A 21,228-nucleotide genomic window follows, 5' to 3' on the forward strand; every position below is an offset into this window, starting at 1 on the left:
TGGTGTTAGTTGGCTTGTTATATATCAGCTGTATTCTGTATTCTGAAAATCATGTGTGCCTTCATAGTTTTCCCAATTGACTTTTCCCTAAGAAGGGCTAACAGTGTGGACTGATCATTCTCTGGACATACACATTCCAGGTATTTGGAGAACAGCCTCAGGAAAGGCTTTCTCTGGAATCAGATTATCTCCCTTAGCCACTTTCAAGGACTAGGAAACACTACCCAGGTGGGCGCCCAACTTCCAAGGATAACAGTGATAATAGCCCACCTGCAAGTCTCCTGACTTAAATTCCACAAGGAGACACCGACCGAGGACTAACAATGATAGCAGCCCACAGGCAAGTCTCCTGACTTAAGGTAAATTCCACAAGGAGGCACGGCCTAGGAGAGGTGGAAGTTGAGCAATAGCTTTACACTATTTAGCTCAACCCTCCCTTTATATACCAGGACTTCCAGGGCACAGGGGAGAGAAGAGAAAAGAGAATGGAAGAACTAGACGGGTAAGAACTTGAGAGGAACAAACTGAGATGGGGAAGAACTAGGTTGTAGGGCTAGAAGAGAATACTAGAGGAACGAGATGGAAGATGAGGAAGAGTCAGATGGGGAAGTATTAGCTGGGTAAAAACAAGATGAAAAGGACCTAGTTGAGGCAGAGTTAATACAAGAGAATTAAGATAGAACTTAGAGGAAGCAGTAGATAAATATTGAGAGAAATTAGGCAAGAAAGGAGCTAGACATGAGAACAGAACTGAAGCTGTGTATAAAGGATGTTATGCCAGAGGAATTAAAGCAAGTGGACTATAGAGCTCCGTGTGCTGAGATTCTATTTCCTGAAAATAGTCCTCGCAGTTAGTAGTTCTCTCTCTTGAGCCCCTGGGATGTATAATATTAAGGCTGGTCCCGCTAATATTATACAAGAACTAACCACTAGGAAGTGTGATATCTAATCTGATGGACATAAAGAAAGATCTGACCAGACATGAACCTGACTTCTATGATTTGTAAATGGTCTAAGTGCATGCCCAAAGGTTCATATGCTGGAAGTTTGCTTCACAGTGTAGTAATTTGGGTAGGTGGTGAAACTCACGGGATGTGTGACCTATCAGGAAGTCATTGGGATCACTGCCCACAGAAAGGTTTAATGTTATTCTCATGGCAACCCAGTTTGTTCCCAAGAAAGCAAGCAGTTACAGAAAGATCTAGTTTAGCTTCCTAACTCAATATGTAGACTACTTCTCTCCTCATGCCATTCTCTTCTATCATGGTAACACCTGGAGTGTTGTGGCCTGATGGCCTTGACAGGATGCTAGTCTCACAATGTTTGAAGCCTCCTATCACTAGGATCTTGAGCCAAATAAACCTCTTTTCTTTATAAACCAGCATGAGCATAATGTGCTATAAAAGCAGAAAATGGACCAGCACCAAGGGTTATGCAGACCACACTGACAAGTCAGCCTTTGTTTCTATTTTGCCTTCTTACTTTCATCCACAGCCCTGGGAATCTGAGCAAGTCTCTGATTTACATAGAAAATGATGAAAAGCAGATCAAAAGGCAAGCAGAATGTCTCTCCTAAAGCAAGGCACTGAGGAACCAGCAGGCTGCACACACAGTGATAGATGTTGGTGTCTCTGTCATGCAAGAGATAGAAATCACACAGGACATCTATGTGTGTGTTTTAGACTGATGTTATAGAACAATGGCCCCTCCAGTAGAGACTAAAATAATAAGTGAGAGGTACAAAGCTCAGAGATGTGAGCAGCAGCCATTGAGGAACTGTTTGTTGATTCATTTGCTTTGAGAATCGCACTTAACTGTGGCCTTTCATAGCAGAACTGAAGCTGCTTCTCCTCTGCATTTGGATTTTTCTGGTGTGAAATTTTGACACGAACTTTCAAGTAGTTACAATCTGAGGTAAACTTTCTTAGTGATTACAGATTTGTTTTTACCCTTTGGGTCTCCAATTAACAGATTAAACAAAATAAAATGTAAAATGACAAGGCATATGCAAAAACGCTAAATTGCTAATCTCTTCAGACTAATTAGGCCTAGTCTTAAAATGAAGACTCATCTATTCTTTTTAGCTCCCTAACTCTAGACTGAATTTCTAAAAGCCCAAGAGCCCAATCTGCTGATCAAGTTCCTACTGCTACCTGTCTATAATCATGTACCTTATTTCCATTTATCCATCCATACCCAACCCTACCACCCACCCTTATGTCCATCCATACATACATGTGCCCATTCTTCTATCTTTCCTCCCATTCATCCATCCATACTTCCATTTATTGATACATACATGCATACAACTTTCTGTCATTGCATCTTACCTCCCACCTTGCCCATTCATAAAGTGTCTTCCAGGTACCTTCTTTTGCTAGGGCTAGTGATTCTGCAGTTAGCAGCACAGAGCACTGACCAACCTTAGAATTCCCTCATTCACCTTTACTACTTCTTGTGTTCTTCTTCCAATGACTTTCATCTCCATAGCTTGACTAATATTGTCCAAAACTAGAATAGTGTGTTGGTAAGAACATGGTCAACTTAGTAAGAATAAATTTTACAAGTTGTTTGCCAATGTAGTTCTTTTTCTCCTTCATATTAAATAGAAATAAAAATAGTAAATATCTCAGAGTCACTTGGAGAAAAGAATTAAGTGCCTGATGCAATAATTGGTTATTATCTGCATCAGCAATAGCATCTGTAAATAGACTTCTGGTAGCTTCCTCTCATTAAAATCTCATCCCAGCAAAATTTCAATTGCTGCCCATTTCTCTTAGTACAGGTTGAGTATCTCTTAGCCAAAATACTTGGGATTAGAAGTGTTTTGGATTCCATTGAGGTTTATTTTTTTCCTTCAGTTTTGTAATATTTGCATATACCTAATGAGATACCTTGAGGATAGGACCCAAGTTTAGACATGAAATTCATTTATGTTCTACATAAACTTTATACACATAGCCTGAAGGTAATTTTATGCAGTATTTTCAGTGCACCTGCATTTTGACTGCAACCCATCACATGAGACCAGGTGTGGAATTTTCTTTCCATTCCTGGTGTCATGTCAGGGCATAAAAATTTACAGATTTTTGAGTGTTTGGGGTTCATATTTTTGGGCTAAGGATGCTCAGTCTTGTTTAAGTAATATGAAGCCTTAACATCCTGTGAGGCCTTATAGAATGTGATTCCACTGGCCTCTCCAGTGTGAGTTCATTATTGCTGTTCTAATATTCAGTTGATTTTCCACCTATCTAGATACCAGAAAGCTATCAGCACTCTGCACTATAATTCTATCCTTCACAGTAACTTACAAAGTTCTGCATGAAGGCTGCCCCATCAGTTTGCATCCCACATGGAAACAATCTCAAACAGCATTGTGCTATAGGTGTGGTCATATAATGTGAATAAAAAATAAATCTGGAGAACTGGTATCTATTAAGTGTTTGGGCCCTTAAACAATTTATGTACTCAAATTTAAACTCCATGATGGTATTAGAAGTTGGGGGAATGAGGATATGAGTGTGGCATCTTCAGGAAAGGGAGCAGAAGACACCAGAGTAAAGATCTTCCTCTTAGCTGTGAGAAGACAGAAGAAGATTTATTTGGAAATGTGAAAGCAGATTTTCACTAATACTAGTTATAAGGCACCTTGAAGATGTGGACTTCATAATGAGCAGAATTACGAGCAAGGAGTGTTGTCTGAGTGAGTCTATGATATTGCTGCAAGAGTCTTAACCAGGTAAGACACTCACGTTTCACTTCAGTGCTGGAGGGCTCTTGTTATACAGCAGAAAAGCTAGTGTGATCTGAGAGGCCACAGACCATCCCCTCTCTGACAAGAGGGGCAGAGTCTATCCTAGTCTATCCTCTGTCTTATGTCTGCCAGTCTCTTTCCTCTCCATTTACATAATTCCTTCAGATCTCAAAACTCAAGCATTTCTTCTTCAGGGAAATGTTTCTTAACTATGTTATTCTCTCCATCAGAGGCTCTCATCCTATCAAGTATCTCTCCTTCACAGCCCTTCTCAAAGTGGCAATTTTACATTTATTTATTTGATGATTTTATTAATTTCTATCTCTCTCATCAGACTGTAAACTCCACAGGAGCACAGCACAGATTTCTCATGGATCATCTCATCCTTACCACACACCATGGTCAAGCTCAGTGTAGGCATTAGATAAATGCGTGTTGTGTAATGAAATGAAACGGAAGGAAGGGAGGGATAGAAGGGCCAAAGGGGTCATGGACAGCCAATACACGGGGTGAATGATCTTTGTCTAAGTGTACCTCTGTTGCTACAATTAATTTGGCTGTAATATGAATTATTAATATAGAATAAAGCAGGATATTTTGTTTTCTTTATGTCATTTGCCACTGAAATATACTTAAAGTCCGTACAGTGGCCAGATCCTCTGACTATACCTGAGTGACAAGTGCTTGCTGGTACCTCAGCTTAGTCCTTCTCATCTTGTGTACTGGGAGTGAACCCCAGCAGTCATAGCTCCCTCTCCAGAGGTCACCAAGAACTTAGAAGCCTCTGTTTCCTTAATCTTGAAACAAGGCCCCATCTCATGCAGACACCACGGTCCTTGCGGTCCTTGCGTTGGTGGTGGCACTGCCTCCCCTTCCCTGGTAATATGCTTGCCTTCCCCTCTCCATGAATCAGATTTACAGAACACAATGCCTTCTGGAAAGCCTGGGGACACCTCTGGGGCCCAGCAGTTCAATGAAGCTCATTATGGAAATCAGCTAAATGCTGAAGAGCTAGATAAGTGGAGACTGTTTACCAGCCCTTCCACTGGAGACTCACAGACTGTGTTAATGGGAGCTCATTTGCGGCCTCCCTCGGTCACTCAACCCTCTTTATCTACTGCTGTGACTAATCTGCAGGGAGACAGGTTCATGTCTGCATGAAAGGAACTGGGGTGGCTGGTAAAGGAGGAAAGGAATAGGAACAGCAGAGGGGTGCAGAGTCCTGGGATGTAGAGCCAGATAGGCCCAGTTCACCCTAACATCCAAGAACATGCTTCTTTTTTGTCTTCCAGGGTAGTAGATTTTTGGAACACACAAAAAGACCAAAAAAAAAAAAAAAAAAAAAGAATTATTTTATAATGACATTCAACTTTTCATCCAATCAGGAGGAAAACATTTATCGTTTATGTAGTATTTTTGTTCAAGCCTCCCAATATTTTGACCAAATAGGTGCATTGCTACTACCCTCATTTGCCAGCTGAGGAAACAGCCTCAGGGAATACAATGACCTGCTCAGGTTATTATTAGTAAATCTTTCTCTGTCCCACACAATGCATTTTCTGCTTCACCAACACTACATTAGTGCGAGTTATTAGAATAGCACTAATGAACTTCAACTTATCCTTAAGCTTCATGAACTTGCATGTGCCCATAGGGGAACCCGCCACACCGAGGAAATGAATTGAACGTTTTTACAGCCTTCATGTGGATTGAAATCTTTCAGAAGTTTAAAACACAAAAACAAACATCACTATTGGTACTGACTCTCTGAGGACATAGATTGCTCACTGGGGTGATCCAGAGAAGTCCTTAGTTAAGGTACTTTCATCCACTTACCCATTTTTTTTTTTTCACAGAAGAATGTGTGTGTTTCTCTCTCTCTCCAAACTCCATGTCTACACATCCACAGCCACCATCCTCTGAAGGTTTCTACACAGGACCCACTTCACAACCTAGTCCCCTGGGTAGGATGCCCTCAGCTCTGCTCAGACGAAGAGAGCCCCTTCCACCACAGGCCACAGAAGCTCATCAGCTACAGCCAGACTTTGGAGGCCAGGCAGCCTCTTCTGCAGGGTCAGGGTTACAGGATGGGAAGAAACAGAAGTTGTAGTTGTTTAAATACATATTTTTAATTTCAGCTCTCTGGGCATTGTTCCATTCATTTTTACTTTTAAAAACAACTGAAATAAATATTATTTATTTACTGAGTTGTGTTGGTGCTCATTAGATTGTACATCCCTAGTAACTCCAATTGCTTTACTCAAGGAAGATCACCAAAGACAATGATAGAGACTTACCTTGTCAGACCCACAACTCCACTGAGTCCTTGCACACATGGATGTCTCTCAGTCCCTTCCTTTCAGAGCACAGTATATAAACCTAAGAGTGTAGGCCTTGGGTGAGACAGGCTCATGCCTGAATCCTGGCTCTTTTAGAATTCTTTGCAGAAGTCCCTTATCTACGTCTCTGCCTTCTTATCTCTAAAACAGAGACGGAACTGATAGTCACTGTTGTGCCAATCAGATAGCGTGATTTTCGGACCATAAAAATAATACAGGCATGTGTTCAAATGTCCCTACTGTCCTGCTTGAATTTGAATGAGAGAGTGAACAACGGGGGTGCTGGGTTTACAAGAGGAAGCAATACCTCCTGGTGGTCTGTGAGCAGCCGTGGGTTTAAAATAATAAGATTCCCACTCACTGGTTATGAAACCTTAAACAGCCTCTCTGAGCTTCAGTGTTGACACCCTTACAGGTCAAAATGATAATGGCTCGTGTATAAAAATGGGAGCAGGATGAGCCTGCTCAAAGCACGTGTGCCTGGCATACAGTTACTACGCAGGATAAAAATGACAAATATTGTTCATGAGTTTGAAGCTTAAACAAGAAGAATGACAGATCAGGAAGTTCATAGCATAGAAGTAGACGGGCTGAAAAGAGTGCACATTCCCGGGTGGACTTTAGTGCATGTCAGCCCCAGTTTACCACTGGGGCCGAATAGCTGATTAGAAACAACTTAAGAAAGGAGGTATTTATCTCCATCATGGTGGGGAAGACACGGGGAGAGGGTCACTCCATGGCAAGGAGCGTGAGTGGCAGCTGCTTGCCTCCTGTTGACAGGAAGCTTCCAGCTATAGCCCTCAAGGCCCTCTGCTAAGCCCTAACCTCCATCCTGTGTCCCAAAGGTTTCACAGCCTCCCAAAGCAGTGACACCAGCTGGGAAACAAATGTTCAGACACATGGGCCTCTGGGGGATGGCTCCCACTCATAGCACACACATCGTGTTACTCCCCTCTGTATCTCCAGGGACTCCAGCTGTTGGGGGGCACTCACAGATCCACATCTTGAGTTTGGTAACACAAAGTGACTCCAGGGAGCCTCAGAAAGGTCTGGCTTTCTTGTCTCTTTTCCCATCAGCCAAGCCTGCCTGCCATATCAAGACTGACTGCTCAGCTTCAACTGAGGCTTCTCGGCACTGGCAGTGCAGGGAGAACAGCCATGTGGTGGCTCTGTCTGTGTGGGTGAGTGGGCTGTGTGTCTGGCCCTGGGCTGGTTTAAATGCTTCTTACCGAGGCCTTTACAGCAGACTCCTGCATTTCCCAGAATAATCTTCCTCATTATGATGCCGGCCGACTTTTCAAGCCAGCTCATTTTTCTTCCCTTTGTCTCAAATTCCAATACCCTGCCCTTTTCACAAGATTTCCGAGAGCAGTTCACAGTGCCCATTTTGTGGGGGAAGGGTTGGTAGAAGTGTCCCCAGAGGGTGAACAGAATCTCAGCCTTAGTTTTAGAAAGGAGGGAAAAAAATAGAAAGAAAGAGCTTTGTCTGCTAAATCTCCCCATTTTGAAATCAAATGTTGCTTAAAATTCAGGACAAATTCTCAGCTCTCTTGCTGCAGATTCCACACAAGCACAGGCAAGAGGGGAGAAGGAGGTGAGAGCTGCTTCTTCGGAGGTGACTTAGCATTCCCCACTAAAGGGTGGTTGAATGCACACCTACTGTGTGCCAAATGCTGTACTGAGCTTCTTGGGTGGCTTGGCAAGCAAAAGAGATGGTCTCTCTTCCCTGAAGCTTAAAGTGTAGTGAAAGAGAAAGATCTGTCCAAGTCACCACCCACATTCATAATTATAATCTGCACACCTGTTTCACAGGAAAAGGGTGAGGGTGTGTTAATGCATGTAGTGAGAATCTGACTGAGTTAGTCTCAGAAGAGACTCCCTAAGGAGGTGGAATTAGTTCTGGGGCTAAAGGATGACCAGCAGAGTCCACTAAATAGTACATGAAAAGCATTCTAGAAAGAATGCAAAGTCCCTGGCATCAGGGATATCACCAGTGTTGAAAGAGTTGGGAGAATGCCAGTATTCCTCCATCCAAGGTGAGCTATGGGAAGAACAAGGATAAACAGGTAGGTGGAGGTCACATGAGCTTTTGGACCTGTGATATGCCTGCTAGTCTTTATTCTTAGAACAAGAGGGAACCACTGAGTTTTAGACAGAAAGATGACATACAAGGGTTTTCGTTTATAAAAGCTACTCTGGCCATGCATGCAAGAATATGTTTCTAAGCAGATTTGGGTTCCAGTGCAGATGGTGATGATAGTGGGGAGATGTGGCAGGCTCTAAAGAGTAGCCTGAGATGTTTTAAGTAGGATTGCAAAAACTGGTGCAAATTCTCCTCTGCCCTGTATCCATATGCATTGTTCATTCCCAGCCACACTGAAACTACATTTTTGTCACTGGTTTGGTGAGTTTTTGTCTAACCTAGTGATACCTGTGTAGTTGGTTGTTCTTTACTCTTTGGCTCTTTAGTCTTTGGGGGGCCCACCACTCAGCTCCTACATAAATACACACAGAAATTAATCATTACTTATGAATGCCTGGCCTTAGCTTGGCTTATTTCTACCCAGCTTTTCTTAAATTATTCCATCTGTCTTTTGCCTCTGGGCTTTTTTATCTTACTCTATTTCTGTATACCTTTCTTTATTTCTTGCTTCATTGCTCACTGTGTAGCTGGGTTGTTGGCCCTTCTTTTCTCACTCCTTGATCTTTTCTTCCCTATTTATTTCCTCCTATTTATTCTCCCTGCCTGCCAGCCCTGCCTATCCTTTTTCCTGCCTACCTTTGGATGTTCAGCTCTTTATTAGACCAATCAGGTATTTTAGACAGGCAAAGTAACACAGCTTCACAGAGTTAAACAAGTGCAACATAAAAGATTGCAACACATCCTTGCATCATTAAACAAATCCTCCAGAGCATTAACAAATGTAACACATCTTCAAATAATATTCCACAACACACCTGAGAAGAAGAAATTTAAACTAAAAATTTCCCAGATCTAGTTGGCATGTGGCCGTGCTGTGAGTACTAGGTTGATGATTGATGTGAGAGGGTCCTGGGAACCATGCAGGTGTGGCACCATGCCTAGGTATGCATGAGCTATGTAAGAAAGTCAGCTGACCATGAGTCAGGATGCAAGTGAGCCAGTAAGTGGCCTTCCTCCAAGGTTTCTTCTTCTAGGTTTCTTCCTTGAGCTCATACCTTGACTTACCTTAATGATGGACTGTGACATGGAATATTAGTTGAAATAAACCCTTTCCTTCTCTAAGTCACTTTTGGTCATGTTATTCATCGTGGCAACATAAAAGTAAGAACAGTTATGAAACCATTCTGGCTAATAAGACAATAACAAGCATTGTTCAAACAGATTGGAGCATCTCCTCTGCACTGGGGCTTGCTCTTTGTTCTTGTTCTGATTTTGGATGTTGACCATGTGAAGAAGCTGAGACTACCAGGTTTAAAGATACTTGCCATAACTCCTCAGCTGATATCCTGCAAACTGCTGAACAGGCATGGTAGCTTCCTGATCCATCAACCACCAGTTGATTAGAGATGCACAAGTGAGTACAGTGAATAGCCAAAGCTAGAGCTATCCAGTCCCACACACAGGACTGACTTAAATCTATGGGTCTCATTTTCAGACATTACACTTAATAGATCTGGCTTAGCTAGTATGTTCAACTGTGTCAGTGGTCTCTCAATGAATATTCAGTGACAGTTGGAACCTTATGGGTACGGTTTATCACCACTGTATCTCTGGGGTCTAGAACAGCACCAGACAAATAGAAGACAGCCATTGAATATGGGTTGAATATTTGCATAGATAATTGAGTAAATGGACTGTTGTGCATCAGTTTTTACCTGGGAAAGATGTTTCTGTCTTCTAGTCAGCAGCTGAGAAGTAGACTCATAGAAACTAAATTTGTGTTTAACTATGGGGTTGCTGCGTTCTAGATGGATCAATGAGCATTAAAAACAAAGGTGTGAATTGCATACTTCCTATCTTGAAGATATTCACTGTCTGGTCCTGGATGGGCACAGATAAGGATAATATCCATTCTTGCCTTGCTGATGTGGGAGACCAGAAACAAGTAAACACTTACAAAACTTCTGGAGAAAAGTTGGTGCTAGCAGAGATAACAAGAATTCTATACATTAACTAAAGCAGGAGTATCATGTGAGCAAAAGAGGAAGATGAAGAAGAGAATGGCCTGCCTAGGAGTTCTATGTGACAAAAATAAGGAAGAGGTCATGGAGGAAATGGCCAGCATGGGTGTAAGGCTGGTAGACAAAGAAGGCTGCAAAGTCAGATCATGCCACTGAGAAGCCCTGTCACCCTCCTCCAGAAGGCCAAGCTCATGGTATCTTAAACATCATCCTACATGGAATTAGAAACTAGGTTCTGACCCATGGTTTTCTTCCTTTCTGTACCATTTTGGAGCACTTAAAGCTAAAGTATTTATTCATTCCTAGCCCCAGTCTTCTCTTCTATTATGGAAGATGTAAGGAAAGATGAGAAGATTTTTAATGCAGTGATCACTATTCATACACCAAGAATGAGACAGCGCATTCATTGGTCACATAGGTCAATGCAATTGAGGTGTGTGCTTCTAGTCACAGCTTTAACTGACATCCTTCCTACTGACTGCCAGTCACTGACAGTGGTTCCAGAGACACAGACTGGATTTAAATCCCACCTTTGCTACTTTCTTGCTTTGCAACTTGGAGCTAGAAATTGAATGACTCTGAGTTTCAGTTTCCTTAGCTCTGAAACAGGAAACCTATTTCATTGGGTGGTTGTAACAGTTAAAAAATAAAGAGCTTGTAAAATGTTTAACTCCTAGAATGAGGTATTCTTCTTCACCCAGGGTCAACTCTCACCAGACATTCCACATTAAAGATAACAAAGATGAGGCTGAGTTTGATGATACAACACAATCCAGGTAGCATATCTAAAAAGTGTCAAATTTAAGACTTAACCTGGAAAATCCTCTTCTCCTATTCTGAGTTCCTAACTAGCATTCAAGATTCCTCCAAAGTATCTTCGGCAGCATTGGTGCTCAGAGCATTGTTGCTTCTGACCAAAATTGCTGTAAAACTCCAAAATAAAGAATAGCTTTCCTGGAAAAAAAAAACAACAACCTTGCAAATCCCTAGAGAGGTCAGAATGAATATATGTCCCTGATATACAAGCATACCACATTTCCAAGTTGGCTTTATGAGGGGAAGTGCTAAGCTTCTATGATTTGAAAGTGGTAAATGGTAACGACAAGGTATTAAACTTTGTGGGAGAGTGACTGCTTCCAATCCTCTCTGGAACAGGAATGAAAAAGGTGTAAACAAATGATGAATACCTAAGGAAGGGAGTGTTGGGAGCGGGAGACTAGGTCTAGAGAAGAACACCATTTCTCATCCCAGCTATGTCACCCGATCATTGTGTAACTGAAGCAGGACCCATAAACTTCTCTACCTCCACATTTCCTATGATCCTAAAAACATAATATTTGTGACCAAAATTGTGGCATTTTTGATAAATAAACAAGGCGCTATGAATAATTATAGCAAGGCTGCTTTGTCCTGGACACCTGTCCTGGTTAGTTTATACTAACTTGACCTGAGTTAGAGGTATCAGAGAAGAAGGAACTACAATTGAGGAAATGTTTCAATAAGACTGGCCTATTGACCAGCCCATGGGCCATTTTCTTAATTAGTGATTTATGTGAGAGGTCCTAGTTTATAGTAGGCAGTGCCACTGCAGGGAAGGTTGTCCTGGTGTTTATTAGAAAGCAGGCTGAGCAAGCCATGAGGCGCAACAACAAACAGCATTCCTCCATGTCTCTGCTTTGGTTCCTGCCTTGAGTTCCTACCTGATTTCCTTAGATGATGGACTGTGATGTGGAACTATAAGCTGAAATAAACCTTTCCTCTCTAAGCTTCTTTTGATTACAATGTTTTAACATAGCAACAAAATTCCTAAGACAGAACCCTCAGACACATCCACCCTACCTGTCAGCAAATGGCAAAACTTGCAGCAGCCTACATCAAGGGCCTTTTCAACTCTGATTTTAATGTTGAATGATGCAGATGCAATCCAGCACTGAAAACTGACCCTCCTTAGATGGTAAACCTGGAGATGATGGGATCCTATGAAAAACATATGCAGCAAAGTCCGTGATCAAGAAGATGAGCTGTATCTCTTTTTTGGCTTGTGTGTTTGTATATATGTACACATGTGCATGCATGATTGCTTGTAGACAGGTATATAGGGGGTGTACATGTACACATTTTTGAATAATAAGTTTGAACAAACGATTGTTGTTCTTCAAGCATCGTGCATCTTTTCTTTGAAAAGGGGTCTCTCATTGGCTAGGCTAGGCTAAGCTAGGCTATCTGGCCAGTAAACTCTAGAAAACTGCCTATCTCTGCCTTCCTAGTGCTGGGATTGCAAGCACACACAGCTATGTCTGCCATTTTTCAGTGAGTTATGGAAATAGAACTCTGTTTATAATGCTTACAAGGTAAAGCACTTTACAGACTGAGCTATGACCCCAGCCCCAGGCTGTATCTTTTGGGAAAAAAAACCATGATAGATAAACAAAAGTAAGAGAGGATGAGATATGCCCAAGAACTCACATGACTGTGGGGTCTATCCTACCTTCCTGCCTTCTGTCAGGCAAGCAGAACCAAACAAAAACTGGCATTTCTAAACCAAAAGAGGCATTCATTGCCTTATTCTTTGACTGTCCCAAGTCTGAAGTGTCTCACTCAGACCTCACAGTTTTTGATGCCTTCAGTCTTTCTCCCAAACTATTCTTGGCCCTCTGGTCTATCAAACATGACTTGGATATGAATCCCAAGCTATCCCTATTGGCAGCCAGCACAGCCCAAGTTGATGAAATAATGACTCAGCTGTCTGCTTGGCTCTTAGGATCTTGTTGCAGGGGAAATCCTGGAAAGAAGTATTTTCAATGCCTACCATCTGCTGGATTGGAAAGTCAGGTGGCTGCTGAGCAGTCTATGATTCTAAATGACTACTAATCATCAAACCAGTCAGGAACTAGGTCACCTTGAAATTCTCTTGTTGAGGCTATTTCTCTTCCTTGACTATGGTACAAGAAGCCCCCAGAACTTGGCCACCTTGAAAATCTCTCATTGAGGCTATTTCTCTTCCTTGACTATGGTACAAGAAGCCCCTAGACCTTGGCCCTAACACAGCAGAAGAATAGGGAGCTCTCAACCAGAAATACGTCATCTCTTGCTGTGCTTCTGTTCCATAATTTGATAGAATCATTCTTTAATATAGCTGTATTTTTACCCCACATCAGCGATGATTAAAGACAAGAGAACATATTCCTATGAGAAATGGGGCTTTTCACTCAAGCAAACAGAAATCTGAAAGGTGATTTGATTACAGTAGTAACTTAGTCTGGCGAATGGAGCAATGAATTTTAAGTCAGGGCTCTGGATTCCCGAGTCTCCCTCATAATCCATCTCACTAGACTTCTGGGTGGCTCAATAGGATAATGGGCAGGAAGTGCTCAGAAAACTCCAAAGTGCCCGTTTATATGTAAATGATGACTGCCTGTCAGGCTGTGAAGTGTGTTTAAAGAGAATGGTGCCACTGATCAATTATTCCCTTTGCTCATACAGGATTGACAGGGCTCCTAAATTCCACATTCTGTGTACCCTGACAGGTTAGATTGCATTTCTTTACAAGATGTAATAATCCTACAGCAATTTTGCCTCTGTGGAAAGTAGTACTAGTTCCCTTGGGATTGGGTGCTGGTGAAGGCTCAAACATCAATCGGGGCTCTGACATGGAGAAGGGGAAGTGTGGAAAGCAGAGAAAGCTCATGTGACATGAGTCATGAAAATATTTTGGAGATAGATCTTCTCTTTTTTTTTTTTTTTAACTAAAGGCAGAATAATGATTAACTTGCCCCCATTGTTCCGTAAGGGTAGAATCTGTGCTTGGTTTACCTGCTTATTTGATTAGTAAAGCTTCCGTCTGAGAAGCTGGTTCAATGTGTAAAACACTTGCTATGCATGCATGAGGATCTACATTTGAGTGTCATAACAAGAGCTGGTCATGGCATATCACATCTGTAACACCAGCCTTGTAGGGCAGAGACAGATGGATCCCAGGAGTTGGTTGGCCATCTAGTCTGCCCAAAGCAGTGATCACCACATTCAGTGAGAGACACTCCCTCAATGGAGAAATGCTTGAAAATGGCAGGTGCAGCCCTGATGCATATGACCATATACCACACAAATGTGAACACATACACAGATACAAAGATAAAAATGCTTCATTAGCTAAAAACCACCCTAACTCCATAATAAAATTTCTAATTATGTCATGTTTCTAAAGGTATCCCCGGTTTCTTTTTTAAAATTAAAAATAATAATATTGTGTGTGTGGTATGTGAGGGGCACTAGCTACAGCATATGTGTGAAGGTCAGAGGGCACTTTTTTCTAGGTTCTTTCATTCCACTTTTACATGAGTTTCAAGGATCAAATTCAGGTTGGCCAACAGGCTCTCATGGCAAGCTCCAGTATCAAATGAGCATCTTCAATGTCTGACAGACATTTCTAACCCCACACGCCTAAGAAGGACCATTGTCATTTTCCTTAGCTCTAATACTAATAAGCCGAGAATTTGTAGTGCCTGAAGTCTCTCCTCACAGTCCTCTCTTAGAGTGCACAGATGAGGACTGCAACTGTCCCCAGCAAGGGCAATAAACTGTCTCTGTTTGGTTGCTGCCTCTGGGCAAGCATGTTCCATGAAGTTATTGTGAGTGGTATAGACTTGCAAGGAGAAGTTATGTTCTCTGTGCAGTAGTCAGGAAATGTATCATTTTCTCACCATCTGCCTTTGATCAATTCCTTCATTCTTCCTCTTGCAACTTCAGGCTGCATGCCTTTGGTCAAATCACCTCGTCTCTCAAAATCAAACTACCTCAGAATTGCTAGAGGGCTGTGAGGACAAACTAGATGGTAGCTGAGAGGTGAACTTGATTCATGCCTGGCACATGTACCAGGCACACTGTGGAGTGGTTGTTATGGTTTCCTCCATCTGCTGCTGATGGCAGGGCCATAAAGGGATTAAGTAAAAAAAAAAAAAAAAAAAAATTGCATTTAAAAACACTTCATTTCCTGCCTGCACCCAGAGAGTTTTCTACAAGTTGGAGCTGTTATTAGTAGAGATGAAGTATGTACATTACAAAATGATGATAGGAACTACATGACACAGACGGATTCTCAAGCTACCTCAAAGGAGATACCTGCAGAGACTTTCAGTCAGAAATCAGTTTTCCTCATCTCTCTGCTAAGAAGCCACTCATACCTCCATGCCCAATCTGTAAGAACAGTACTAACACATGAGCTGGGGAGCTACATGTTTAGCAAGCACCCCAAGATTTAGCCATGAAAAATATCTGCACACCTCTAATCTGAATACCTTCCTGGATGGGACTTACCCCCAGGTAACTATGACCATAGCTATGGAGCAAGTACCAAGAAAATGGAAACCATAAGACAAAAAAAATTAGATTGATAAGGCCAATCTATTTATTTCTAGAGATTCTACATTCTTGGACTCTAGAGGTTATAATCCCCCAGGGTGGGGGTAACTATCATACAAGGCTAAACCGTAGGGAATTGCCAACATTGTGCTGGTTTTCACTGATGTTATGTCATACACACATACGGACAAAAGTACTTGAAACACACAGACTCATACACAAGTTGTGGAGTCATTGCCATGGCATTGTGGCCCACCAATTCCTGCTAACCAGCACAGTTCTCTCTAAAGCTCAGGTTAGTACAATGAGAGAGCAGTGAATTCATCACCAAAGGTATATTTGGCTAAGAGCTACTGTTACCAAAGCAAGGAATGGAGATTTCTAAATCTTTGGATTGCACAGTAATTTAAACACTAAGCTTGTTGTGACAAAATGCAGCATGATATATCAAAGTAAGTGGGAGGATTCTGTAAATGAAAGAGAAGCTGGAAACTCAGAGAAAACCCAGGGGAAGGCAGACTGCAGCTCTCAGAAGGGAGCAGGACAGAAATGGTCTTCAGGAAGCATGGCTACATGGGAAACAACAGCATTCTTGCACATCTCTGTAAGGATCCCATATACCTTATCACTAAAATTTGCCATGCCTTCCCTGGTATTCCCATCTGACATCAGAGATTCGAAAATGTGAACTGGGGTCCATTGCATCCCCTTAATCTAAAAGGAGCCATGAGGAGTTTACACCAAATCCTGGGGTAGAGGAGGTCAAATCAAGCCACAGACATTGTATTATTGGCAGGAATTAGTCCTGATGCTCAAGAAGCTGGAGATGTCTGCAGAATGCCCCTCCTAGAAGTTTCAGTGTAAACAAAGGGCAAGAGACTAGACTGCAGGCCTGTGCTGGTTGTGATGATAGCAATAGCAAACCCAGTCCTATTCAAAGCACTTGTTAAATACTAATTTACACATATGACACAACATCCCTATGAAGTCCACATACTGGGATTAAGCAGCACCTCATGTAAAAAGAAACTGGGATGCTCTCCTGGTTACACTAACATGCAAGACCACAAGCTGAGTCTGCTGCTGCCCTGTCTCTGCCGCCTGTCTTCCTCCTTTTAGCCAGAGATAAACAGAGGAACAAGTATGACTGGAGCTGGAGGAAAGGCTGCTTTTATAACATATACAAAGGTGAAAGAGAGTCAAATGACATATTAATTTTCTGGACATTATCTTTTCATTCTGACACTTCCAATGCAGTATTTATATGTGATGCTGATTTGTTGTTGATATTGCAGCAAGATAAAAACTCCTTCTAAAAGATGACTGTTAGCAAAGGATGACCATATTTATATTTATTGTATGGGTCTTCTTTCCTATCTGTCTCTTAAGGCTGTGTATCACTGAAGGGTGTGTGTTTATGTGTGTGGTGTGCCTTATAAGAATACTATTCTAGTGTGTATTTTGGTGGAGCTGTGTGTGTCTGTACATGTGTTCTCTGGGCATCTGGGCATGTATATTATTTATTTTCTCCCTGATGTGACAGGATTTCTGACAACTTTAGGGAGGAAGGATTTATTCTGGCTCATGGTTTCAGGGGATATTAGACTATCTTGCCATGGAAGGCATACTGGGACAGCTTCATCTGTGATGAGAGGAGCTTGCACAATGGCTTCTTTTATATCAATGGACCAAGAAGATGAAAACAGGACTAGAAATGGGGATAGTCTATAATCCTTAAATCCCCACCCCTGAGGGCCTTAATCTGCCAATTAGTCACTATGTCTAAAACATTCCACTCCATGACCTCCCAAAATAGTGCCACCAGCTGGAGGCTAAGTGTTCAAGTACTAGCTTATGAAAAACATTTCACATTCTAACCATAACAGCATGTATCTACAGATATGCATCCCTAAATATCCTGTGTGATTGTGTGTATGTCTGTAGTTTGTGGTTAACTTGATGTATAGAATATGTATAGGTAATATATATGTGAGTGAACAATATGGATGGTATGTGGGTTACCCACATGTGCCCAGCTATTGCATGTACTGGCTATGCTAGGTGTGTTCCAAGTGCCTTTGATGTATGTACATCTCAGGTTGAAAGCTGTGTGTTTTTGTGGGTTTCTGGTGTGTCTAGGAAGGATGCATTCGGCTCAAGCATATATCATATGTGTGTAGCCTATTTCCTGTATGCTAAAATACAATGTTCTGAAGTATACTCTATATCTCTGTTTGTGGGTTTCAGGCTGTGTTGGCAGGTTTAGCCTGTGTATCTGAATGTCTTTGTTGCAGGTGTGCCGGTGTGTGTGTGTGTGTGTGTGTGTGTGTGTGTGTGAGAGAGAGAGAGAGAGAGAGAGAGAGAGAGAGAGAGAGAGAGAGAGAGAGAGAGAGAGAGAACATGTATATGACTGATGGGAATCTATCAGGTCTCTGTCTCAGAGTGAATTACACCCTCCATTCTCCCGCACTCTCTCAGACTAAGCCTGTCTTGGTGTTGGCATCAGATAGTTATTAGCTGGTCAGACATTTTTATCTCCTCAAAATATCCTATTGCTCATATCCAGCTCAGTAATCACAGGAATGGGCCTCAGAGATGTCATTTTATGCTGCAGTCTCCACAGACCAGGGGGAGCTCATGTCCCTGTTACCTATTAGTTACTGAAAATAAAGACTCAAACAAAATAGCTGCTGTCTGAGCTGAGGTTAACTATTTCCGGCCCAGTTAGAGATTCTCTTTATTGGAGCTGTAAATATCACACAGGTCAGGGTGGGAACAAAAGAATTCCGCGCTTTGAAATACCTGGACATTTCAGCTTCCAACTACCATAAAATACAACAATTGGCTCACCCATCTAATGGAGCACTGTTGGCATTTGCTGAGGAGGGGGTGAGTGGACAGGGCATCACTGAATGTAACAGTTCCACACAATGCAAGGTCCTTAGTCTTTCCAGTCCCACCTATTTGGTGCCTGAGGCTCTACACGGCTGCAATCAATCATAACGATTGCAACATATCCCTTCTCCAAATTTTTAATAAAAGGGAAAAGAATACTTTTATGAGCTAAACAAATCATTACATTATAGGGGACTTAAATGACAGCTTTCAGGAATTATCCTTCTAGTCTCTGCCCTTCCTAATCCAATAAAATGGAGGTGGCCCCTTAGAACTTGAACTAATATCATCTATCTAGGTGAGATAGATTCTGTTGGCCCAGGGAACACACTTGAAATCTGCTGTTGTGGAGAAAATATACCAAGCAAAGGTGTAGCAAATGGGCATGCAAAGAATGAGGTCACTTCATTGCGTCAAAACAGAAGAGAGCAATGACAGCGGCAGTAACTTTGGTTATGCACCAGACAATGTGTGCACTGGTTATCATTATCATTTTTCACAAAAGAGAATTCAGGCTACAGAGCAGGCGAGTGGTTTGTCTCCACTTTCACTTATCTAATATTCCAGTGTATAATGCAAGCCACCTGACTCCTGCGTCTTCACATCCCAAAATCCCCATTGTCAAGGCCCTGGAACTTCTTTGAATTGTAAGACACTCTCTAGTTTTGACCTCTGTGAGTTCCAATTTTTCTAGCCTTGAACCACCACCATCATCACCACCACCTGCCAGGAGTAGGGAGCAATGTCCAACCCCCTCATTGGCTCATAATCTCCCAGATGATAAAGTTTATAAGCTCTGCAGAAAATCGGCAGCGCAAGAGACACCTAACTGTAAATCATGGGATGGTCTTTAATACTTATCCTTTTCACTTGACAGCCTGCTATTTGTGTCAGCATGCACTCCCCCTTTCTTACACACACACATGAACACACACACACACACACACATGCACACACATGCAGGTACCTTTTTTCCCATTCCTTTGCTATATTACCATAACATGAAATCCTGATTAATCCTGATTTTACATATTTACTCCCAGTTTTTTTTTTAAATATATACAAGGCATAAATAATCCCAAATATGTTCAACATGAAGAAACCTCTGACCTCCTAAGAAAGCCTTGCCCTTTCATCACAAGCAGTGGTGTTGGAGGACTAAAGGCATCTTTCTGTGTCTTACTTCAGGACATCCATCTCCTCAAACCCAAGAGCAGCAGGAGCCATACTCTGAAGTTAATTAATACTATGGTCAGTCCAAGAAGGTTTCTTATCTACTGGCCAAAAAGCATAGGCCTTCTTGGGCAATGCTGGTCACAACATTATTGATCATCATTTTTACATATATACTAAATAGATTTCTAGAAGATGCAAATAGTTCACAAATGTTCCCAACAAAATGATTTCTGCCATGAAAGTATAAAATTCCCTTTGAAGAACTTCATGAAGTTTCAAAAGGAAAATTATAGTCTAATCACTGAGTACTTACCAAACTCCAAGCTAGGAATCCTGCTCTGAGCGCTGGCTTGTTCTTCACAGAGTTTCTATGGGATGGGTGTTATTATCATCTCTATTTTGTAAATGAGAAAACCAAGACTCTGGAAGGCTTAATTGTTTTACTTCAAGGTCAAACAGCAAGCAAATGGCAGAGCTGGGCTACTATCCAGAATTCTTATGACTCCAAAGTTCACATAAACCCACAATTCTGTGCTACTTCCTCAGGTGAAGGAAGCATATTTGTTATGTACGGCTGTGCCCTTACATGGGGTCTAGATCGATAATGAGTTCACTTCCTTGTTCTTCAAGATGGAGAGATCATTTGGAACTTCTCCACTGCCATCTTCACCTCACTAACTATTCCGGAGTGTACATTTTCAACCAGAGTGTGGCTTGCGACTCAAACACTTAAACACTTACTATTCACACAGAGCAAGTAAAGAGGCAAGTAAATCATTCATAAGTATGAATCAAATATAGCTATTGTTATGAAAATAAACCATGAAAGCTACAATGCTGAAAAGGTATTCTATATTGTATGGGAGTTCCAAGTGCTCCAAATTTGACAATACTTCGTATTATCAGCCTTTTACTTGAGCCTTTCTAATGGGTTTCATAGTTATACTTATTTGTAGTTTTTCCTATATTTATCTGGTAGCTGACAATGTTGAGATTGGTGGCCACGGTCATACTTCCATTTATGTTGAAGTGTTTTGTAATTGAATTATCTTCTTATTGAGTCATAAGTGTTTTAAATATGCTAACATGAGTCTGTAGTACTGATGGTTGCTCTTCTTTAATGTGTATCACAGGTTAGGTAACATACAATAGAAATATTGGTCAGAGTTCTAGAGAGTGGGAAGTCAAGGCACCAGAGATTCAGTGTCTGGTGGGTGCCTATTCTCAGCTTCAAAGTAAGGATCTTATCTTCCTCTGAATGGCATTTACATCATTTTAGTACATCTAATGATGGAATGGTTGAACACTTTCTGAGTAAACAATTTTTTAGACTATCTTAAAAATTGAGAAACTTAAGAATATAAGTCTGGAAGGTAGAAAACTTGAATATTAATATTTATTCTAATATTAATTATCATTTCCTACAAAAATAATGAAATACCCTCTTTTCTACATATACATTCAAGATATGTATTAGATAGATGATAGATAGTAGATAGATAGATAGATAGATAGATAGATAGATAGATAGATAGATAGATG

This window comes from Peromyscus maniculatus, chromosome 2 (assembly GCF_049852395.1).
Source record: "Peromyscus maniculatus bairdii isolate BWxNUB_F1_BW_parent chromosome 2, HU_Pman_BW_mat_3.1, whole genome shotgun sequence".
In the NCBI taxonomy this organism is placed as follows: Eukaryota; Metazoa; Chordata; class Mammalia; order Rodentia; family Cricetidae; genus Peromyscus; species Peromyscus maniculatus.